Source organism: Corvus moneduloides, chromosome 6 (assembly GCF_009650955.1).
Source record: "Corvus moneduloides isolate bCorMon1 chromosome 6, bCorMon1.pri, whole genome shotgun sequence".
Taxonomy (NCBI): domain Eukaryota; kingdom Metazoa; phylum Chordata; class Aves; order Passeriformes; family Corvidae; genus Corvus; species Corvus moneduloides.
The window spans coordinates 37,313,650-37,322,965 of record NC_045481.1 but is presented as its reverse complement, the minus strand read 5'-3'; the positions used below and the strand labels follow the sequence as shown (position 1 = coordinate 37,322,965).

The following is a 9,316-nucleotide window of genomic DNA, read 5'->3' as shown; positions in this document are numbered from 1 at the left end:
GAGCCAGAGGTGAGCGTACGGTGACCCCTGCCTGCTCTGGGATTCTCGGGATCAGCACAGCTCCCATTGCTCAGCCACGAGGTGAATCCACTTTTCTCTGTAAGACAATGTGTGATGGTATCCCTGGCTAACACAGGACACAGGATCTACTTACAAACAAGTCACTGAAACCTGTGTTTTATTTGCTTTCTGAATGAAGAGGTTTCGTAATCAGTTATTATTAGTACACTTACTGTCTTGGGACGTTGAGAATGAATGCTTTTATGAAGAGGTAGTAACTTCCATCGCTGAAGCTCTAGTGACAGGTTATAGAAGTTTTCTCAAATTCTCTCACTTTGAGGTCAATGTAGAAACGGAGGAACAAGTTTTATTTATTTTACTTCCTGTTGATTCCATTCAGATTTTCCAGTCACTCATCAGACTTGAAAATAATGTAGTTTTTTGTTCTCTAACCACTAGAGAGTCCTGAGGTAAGAAAGGTATTAAAAAAAATAGTTTTTCTCCCACTGGGGAAAAGATTAGCGATGTTGCATAACTCCATTTTATCCTCTTAAGGACTGGTGGTAACAGTCTCCTTGAAATAGCCATTAACCTAAAAGCTGGGGTTCTCCATGGGGTTTAGAAGGCCGGAACTCTTGCCTTGGCTATGCCTGATGAGGTTCTCCCATTTTCCAGATTAGTGTTCTGACCAGCAGCTTGTTGTTTGTTAGTACGAGTGCTTATGATGGGTTCAGCAGACAGGCTTAAATTTTATTCCAAATTAGACCAATAGGTTTTTAAGTCTTGGTATTGTTTCATGAGATGAGAGCTCTATTTTGTCAGGGCTGCCTTTCAGATAATACAAAGCAAAGTGAGGCATTTGCTAATTTAGCTTCCTTAGGATATATGGCTTAAGCTGTGCCTTGTCTGTGTTTCCTCTGATGCATCTGGAATACTCTGCCCAAAAGAGGGGGGAGGAAGACTGGAGATAGATACAACTTTTTTCTCTTTTTTTTTCAGTTGTGTCTGGCTACTAAGGTGTGTTTTGTATAGCCTAAAAAACACTGTCCACTAGCAAAAGAACTGCTTGGGAAAAGCCAACCCCATTCATCTCCTTACATGGCTTTTTCCTCTTCTGAGGCCTGAGAGAAAGCTTTGAACCTGAAAGGTGCTAGTGCCTAGTAGTTACTAAGCAGTGAGAGTTCAGTCATACTCAGGCCAGAGCTGTCTTCTCTCTCTGCTTCATTTGCTGCTTGTTCCATTCACTTTCTGGGTGTTTTTATCATTTGTGTCTGCCCTATTAGCCATATGACAGTCACCACACAGAGGAGGATAATGGGCTGAGGCAGGTAATACTACTCTCCCTTTCAGTTCACAAATTTAAGAAAGAGAGCTTGAACTTTTCAGAACATTTGAATTTTTAAGTAATTTGCTCCCAGTACTTTGCATGTGCAGGTTCTCCTTTCAGCTGGGTTGAGAGGAGAGTAGAATTTTTTAAAGACAGTTGTTATCCTTCTTCATTCCACTCAGTTCTCCACATAAGGCTATTTGGCTTTCCAGTGCTTCTGCTTTGCTTTTTTTCTCCCTTCCGAAGAACATGATTTTGTGTTATCAATGAACATCAGTCCAGACCTCAAAGGAATGCAATTTCCTGGGCTCAGAAAGGAATGCAGAGGTTAGTTTCATAAATCCTCTGTACACTCTGCAGCTCTCCAGCTCTTAGCCAGGTTTGGCAGCCAGGTCATTTCATGTAGCACTCACGCAGCAAAACACATTTCTTTTGTGACCTCTGAGCAAGCTGTTCAGGGTAAATCACTGTACATATGGTTGTGACTTGAGCAGTGCCTGTGCATGTCTCAGCTGCTTTCCTGCTATTCTGTCTGTGCAGAATTCTTCTTATGAGGTGGTATTCCTGGAAGAAAGAGCCTCCTGCTACCCATGAAAAATAGGGAGTGATTTTTCTGAGGGTCACCGCATGTACAGATCCCAGAGTCAAGGAGATTCTAGATGGAATGTTACTTAGTATGTGAAATATAGTTGCTCTGGGAGCAGATGAGTGTTTGTGGACAGTAAGGATGGTTTCTCCTTGCTGTGGTCCCCAGTTCTCCAGTGCAAGAGTCCATGTGGAGACAGTCAGGAATACTTTTATCTTTGCAAGATTTTTCTTCATGGGTTTTAGGTTTTTACTGAAGAGGTGTAAAAACTGAAAGCATATTTGAGGATGTTTTCAATATTTTCATGCCTCTGAAAGTGATAATATGTGGTTATGTGCCTCCAAACAGATTTTTCAGCTGAAAAAGAGAAGAAAAAAAAAGCTCTATTTTCTGAAAAGCCAATAATCGTCTTAAAAATGTTTCTCTGAAACAAGATATGCTTTGATGAGCTTAGATGTCATGATACTGTTTGCTTGGCTGGTAATTCTGCAGCACCCTCAGCTCTGTCTTCCTGCCTGTACCATAGAAACAGCAGGCACAGCATGTACCTACCTCCACTTTCAGGGAAGAGCCACAGACCAAACCAAAATTCTCTTCTGCAGTTGCCCCCAGGCAACCAAAGGTCTGAGCTTCTGCAGTTTATCTCTTCACGGTCCTTTGTTTTATTCTCCTCCTATTTTAGTTTATTTTCCTCTATTAGGTTTTCTGAATTCTGCTTTTCTTTCTTTCCTCATGTCTCTCTTTAGAAGAATGCCAGCTTTTTGCTGAGTTCTTGACAAATTTTGCAAAATGAGTTCTGGATCTCCTATGATACGGGTGATCAGATTATTGTGATGGAGTTAGTTGAAAGGAAAGTTATTAATTATCAGGTCTCAGGCTTTAGTTTGATTAGTAGACTTTCAAACTACAACTTCACTTAGCACTGATATGGGCTTAACTCCTCTGTTAATCCACTGACTGTTTGGACTGCTGCTGCAACCCAAATCTGTTCTGGGAGCAGACTGTATCAGAGAAGGAAGAGCCTGATATGTTACTGCAACAGAGAGGAGATTATATATTAGAAAGATTGAAAGATTATATTTGGTTCAGGGCAGAAGGGCTCGCTCAATGCTTCTGGTAGCTCTTAAGCCCTCCTTGTGAAATGAGGAAGAAATGGCAGACTCAGCACAAACTCTTGTTGCAGAGGTGGGTGTTACGGAAAAATAAAATATCTGTATGTCTGGAGCTGGGCTCTAAGAATATGGAGATGCATATGCTGACATGACAAGGAGACCTGCAGGGAAATATTACCTCTTTCATTAACATGTAGCTGCCCATTTCTGTATGTGGGTTAAGTTTGCGAGAGAGAATGGGTATGTCCTTGCCAGCTGTGGATTTCCAATGTATCCTTGGTTTACTTCCATACCACTAAAAACATCAGCAATCCCTGAACTTTAGTCTGGATTCATAAAAGTTTTCTGACAACAGAGTATCTTCAGCTCTTTTAAGTTGCTCTTCTACCCCTGTCAGAGGAAAGGAAAGGTCTCTTTAGCAATATCTGTCTGCTCCAAAGACTTCTTGTTTCAGCTCACTAGGTGGAGTCCTGAACACTGTCTCCAGGATTTTTGACCACGAGATTACTATGAGAAAAAATGGCGCATATCCTGAAGGACTTCCTATTGTTATCAGTGGGATTTTACGCATCTACAAGTATTAGATTGGTGCCAAAGTGATCAACATCTTACAAAAATGGATGCTGGGTGAGTATAGAGATTCATTTTTCCTCTTTCCATAGGCTAGAATTGTGGTTTACTGGATGGGTAAACATTACCTTCAGTGGCTAGTTGGGAGCTCTTATTCTGCTATGCCATACTCTGAAGAAAATACAGTATGTCCTGAAAACTCTAATCAGAACTGAAGTGCAGAATGCTTTGGTTTAGTTTGGCAAACAAAGATTTGAAGGAAAATATGATTTGGGTGTATAATGATGGTTGAGGCTTTGGTGGTGAGGAAAGACCTATGGTTTGTCTCCAGGTAGAGGTGTTGAGGGAACCTTTTAGCTATGCATGCCATCTGTAGGCTCTCCCAAGCGATGTATCTGAGCTCAGAGCAGCTGCCTTGTTGGCTCAGAGCCCTCAAGCCTGCTTGTTCCTGGTATGTCCCTGCTCCTGCCTTGCACATGCAGTTTGGATTGTCAGCACCTCGAGGTTTCATTTTGTGTCTTCAATTCGAAAGTGCTTTGGGAGTACGCACTGATGGAAGCCCATGTAGTTGGGGTGTAAGGAAAGAATGGGCTGTTACTAGGAGAGGGGATCCCAGCTTGCTTTTCAATGTCATTGCAGCCATACTAACCTTTTCCCAGGTTTTTCAAAATGCTGAAATGCTGTGTAAGCAGTCACTGTGCAGCTGAAGTCTGTGTTGTTCAGGGAACAGCATACCCACTTTGACTTACAGATATTTTATTTAATGTGACCAGATGGAACAACCCTATTTAGATTCAGAATACAGCGAATTGTAACACGGGTTTTTTTCAAGCATGAAAAATGTTACCATAAATATACAAGCTTGAGAAGATGGAGAAGAAAATTTTATCCTCATTGTACAAAACTATGTAATCATTTATAATTATGCTTCTCAGCGGTAAAGAATATGTCTTTTTTTTTTTTTTTTCTTCAGTGTATACTGTAATTTTCAGCTGCTGGCTAAATGGTGTTTTGGTTTCCAGAACAGATGATTGATTCTCTTGGCAGCAGGGGGACATTCTGTAGCCTTTATTACAAACCCCTAGTCCTTTAAACTGTGGGTTTCATCCCCTCTGCAGGGTTGCCTCTACTCTCTACTCAGGCCTGTCCATGGACAGCACTTCCTCTAGCAACCACGTTGACATTGAAGGGTGCAGCCCATGAGAGACAGATAAAAAAGCTAGGGAGAGACTATGTGGATCTGAATATAAAAGAGGGCTCAGCTGCTCAAAGCATTATTACTGCACCTCAGATCATGTACACCATCCTCCCAGTCTAGGGGAAAAAATTCTGTGACTTGTAGCTAAGTAAAATTTACAGGTCACAAGATGGCAGCATAATCTCACTAGTCAGGGTGACAAAATTTGAAGGGTCAGGTCAGTTATTTTCCTCAACTCAAACTCCTGTTTTGAACAGTTAGAAAGTCCTGTATCTAACTAGCTGGTGCTTCCTAGGCTCTAACTACTATGTATATAGGTGAAACTATTATATATGTATGTGAATAGCCTTTTACATCACCTTGCAAAATAACCTATTTCATTTGCATTCTGATGCACTGTGATAGTAATGACATAAATTGCTCACCAGGAGTTCAATATACAACAAAGAAAATGACACCAGCATGTTAGCTAACTAATCAGTAAAAAAAGCAATGTTGGCACTGACTTTGCAAAGCCTGTAAAACTGGGAGTCGTTGTATTTTCACTTCCTTTCTGCTCTTGAGAGCAAGGTGTTCTGAACCCTGCCTCAAAATACACATTTCTTAATGAACATTAATTTTTTGATAGTACTACTGAGTGAATATATTCCCTGTGAAGAGCTAATTAATGATTATTTTCTTTCTGTTTGAGGGATATTCCATAGTCAGTTTTCATCTGCCTGTTTGCCTGCCTGTGTGTCTTTCAAAGAGATCTGCCATTCTTACCATTTGTTGTGAGCTGAACCTTTTCAATGTGCAGCACCTCATTTGGAAAAAAGGACTGTGCTAGTGAGAGATGATTCATCACATCAGTCACCATATTATATAATGCAGTAACAAACTACTGAGAACATTCCTAGCAGCAATATTCCCACTTGTGACTTTAAATACTTAGCTCAGAAATGTCTGTAAAAATAAATGGGGGTGTCTGCATCTACTTGGAAGCAAAACAAGCCATAAGAGCAAGGCAAATATATCTCCACTTTCAAAATAAATTGCAAGTTTTTGTGATATTACTGCAGAATTAAACCATAGATATTTAGGTGCAACTTCCAGGTGCACTTTTTTGAGAATGTTGGATCATAGTTCTACAAGTTTCTTGCATCTGCCAAGTGAATATGATGTTTTGACATACGTGCAAACTGTTCTTATTGGGTATTTTACTTGCTGAACTTACAGGTGGGTTTTATTGGACAATTTTGCAAACTTTAGACATTTGAACATATGCTGAAATCCCAAATAGTCATTGGCTTTGTCTTTGTTTACCTGTCCAGATGACGATTCTAACCTAGTTTACTGTCACTAGTCAATATAGTTGCAAACATGCTTAAGACAAATTCAATAAAACCAAAGAAAAATGAGGAAGTTGTACACTGCTCTTTCCATTAGCACATCGTTTCCAGCCCAAGCAATTGGCCACATGGTGTCACTGTGTTTTAAGGCACCAAACCTTCTAGGACTAAAGCCTAGCAAATCCAAGTCTTCAAAGTATCCCAACCATGTGGTATTATCTAAGGAGACACTTGAGCAAAAGTGCCAAGGTCACAAAAGCTTCACAGTAGGAGAGTTTTAGGAGGATATTTTACACAAAACATCTCTTTCTCAGCTTCTTGTACCTTCTTGGAATACATCAGAAATTTTTTAGCCCAGAAGCACTTTTTCTCCAGATGTCTGAATTTGGGAACATGCTTGTATAGAAAGCTTTATCTTAAATTCTTGCAAGTTAGAAATTTAAAAATTCATCTGTGCTGGACTCATCCTGAACTTCAGTCATAGTTCTTCTTTTCTCCTTCTGTCTCTGTATATCTGAATTTGCAACACCCTTTGGCTCTGCTGAACAGAGGAAACTTGGCTTTATGGTGCTCAGCGCAATGTAAACTGCAGCTCCTGGGACCCACAAAATGCTATTTAATCCCTGATAGCTCTGAAGAATGCATTGCACAACCCACCTGCTCAAGAGAGCTGTGCCAAAAACTGATGTATTGCGTATTTAAGGAGTTTCATAATGTGCAGCTATAGCAACAGTGAGAGAAACAGTTGTGTACAGATACAGTAGGAGCCTTAGCTGAGCAGATGATATCTGGCTCAGGGTGTGTCGAAAAGCTGCAAAATCTCATGCAGTGCTAAGTGTTGGTGTGCACTGTTTCTTCTGTGAATGGCAAGTGAGCCTGGAGTAGCAGGCCCTGTGCTAACACCCTGGCAGTCCATGTAGGTTGGATTAATGTTTTATAGGAAGGTTACATGTCTGACAATGGCTTAACACCCATGAAGAGTGCACGGTGCTTTGTTTTGATTGTTAGCACATTAGGTAGTTGCAATGCTTTCCCTAAGCCAGTTGCTCTGTTTTGTATGGAGCTTACTCACTGCATAGCTGCTGAGAGTGATAGCACTGGTTTAAAATGTGTATTTCTTAGTGATAGTTTTGTTACCAATTCTGTTTGGACCAGGAATTCACTTGTAATGTGCCTGTTTTGAGGGCCATGTCTTCAATTTAAGTGCATAGTCAAGTCATATTTAGAGTTGTTAGGTCTACAAAGCATAGTGCTCTGAAAATTCAGGTGCCTCAGTATGAATTTCAGTGCAATGGTACAAACTGAGGAATTAGCTGCATTAGTCTGGTCTTGAATGTGACCTGAGATTAAATGCTAAATAAAACCTGGACTGTCAGATGCCACAGGCTACAGTAGAGCTGAAATGTCCTGTCCCTTGCAGAGACAGCAACAGTGCAATAGGTGGGTTTGGAAGACCATTTGTGAGTCCATTTGTGTGTACATTTGTGAACAGCAGATTATTTTGTGTTTCCTCTTGTTACTTGCAATGTAAAACCAGCTTAGAAGTATGTTCCACTGATGTTTATTTAGAAAAAATATGATTTTGGCCGATGATATCTCCTATTTCCCCTCACCATTGCTTCTGTGATTATCTTAACTGGAAGAATTCTCCATTGGCCTCTGTGCTGGTGGTGGCCTTTAGTATGGGAGCTTCTGCAGAGGATAAAACATGGTATGGTTCCTCCTGGAGGAAGAAGAGCTTCAAGCAGAAGGTATGAACAGTAATGGAGAAGAGCAGATGGGGTCTCCTGTTGGAGAAGGTGGTAGGTCAAACTTGGGAATAAGTTGGGCCTATTGCCAAAACAATTTGTCCTTGTTCTGCAAATCTTGGAAATTGCTGACCTCATTATCTAAGACACAAAGCGTCTCCTGGTGGTGTGCAGGGAAGTCCTAACACAACTATAATTATCCTAATGGCACTGCTGCCATGATGGTATATAAATTATAAACAGGAAGGACTGAAACCCTCTGACACAGATGAGATGCAAATGAAGGGCTGGTGCCTCTACTATAGGAATTACCAATAAGAAGTGGAAACTGGCTGAGGAAATCCTTCAAGGTTTGTGTTCAGGAACTGCCTTCAAAATGTTTGCTCAGGAAAGAAAGCTGTGGAACAGTAGCAGGATGGGTGTTTCCTCCCCTTGTGGTTTTATGAACCTCAGGCCCTGGAACCAAGGCTCCTTCTGAGGAAACTTGTATGTGTTGTCTCGTGCAAGGTATTACCTGGGAAGCTCTAGTGCTCCATATTTTTTGGAAGAGATGCACTGTATATCAGTGCCAAGGGCATTTCAGTATTAGTTTCTAACACTATTAGGTTAAAGAGCGAGTCTTCTTGAAATAATGGGAACAGCTTGTCTCTTCATCTGAAGCTTTTTTATGAAGCACACAGACCATCACTGCCTGTGGATTTAGGTCAACTACAGATTTCTAAAATATGTTTGATATATAAGGAAAATCTTGAATATGGAAGAAAAAGAGATTTTTAAAACAGAGGCCATCTATGAATACTTAGTTGGACGTACCCAATAGATGCATTTTTCCCAGTAATTCCTGGTGTTTGATTGAGCTACACATAGAGGAGAATCATCCAGTTTTGATTTAAATTTAGTTATCACGTGGGAGGGAAATGTGGTGTGGAGGCTGAGAAAAGTCAGGGGTCACCATGTGAAAGGAAGGTGTAGGAGGGAAGATACATAGTTTAGCTTTAACACAGGTTTCAAGATCAGAAATAGAATTTATTGACATTTATGGTACTGTGGCACAGTGAAAAGCCAAGAGAGAAGTGATTTATTAAAAGTGATAGAAGTTCCTAGATAAGGTGTAGACCTTGCTCTGAAAAAGATCTGTAGTCTAAATAGATTACATGAACACCAACACAAACACCAACACATACGAAAAAATAGAAGTAAAGGAACAGGAGTTTAACAATAATTAAACCTATGAAGAAATGTGATACGTTTGGTTTTCATGGGGAGCAGAGAGGGGAAAATGGGTTGCTGTTTTGTGCCTATTCCTTTGTTGTTTGGTTGTGCTCCAATTCATAAAGCACTGGTGCACCTGAGGTGGCACTTCACCTGTGAATTATCCTATTAATATCAATTACACTGTTCCTGAGAGGAATGTGTGCAAGTGTCTGAGACGATCAAAGCTTTT

At 40.5% G+C, this 9,316-nt stretch overlaps 1 protein-coding gene across 1 annotated transcript in view; it reads left to right on the top strand.

Moving 5' to 3' along the window:
* The first annotated feature begins 21 nt into the window (after positions 1-21).
* LOC116445111 (cytosolic phospholipase A2 beta-like) overlaps positions 22-9,316 on the top strand; it is a 49,701-nt gene continuing 40,406 nt past the window's right edge. The window contains exon 1 of the mRNA XM_032111259.1: positions 22-81. The gene's annotated coding sequence lies outside the window, so the exon portion shown is untranslated. The remainder of the gene's footprint in view (positions 82-9,316) is intronic.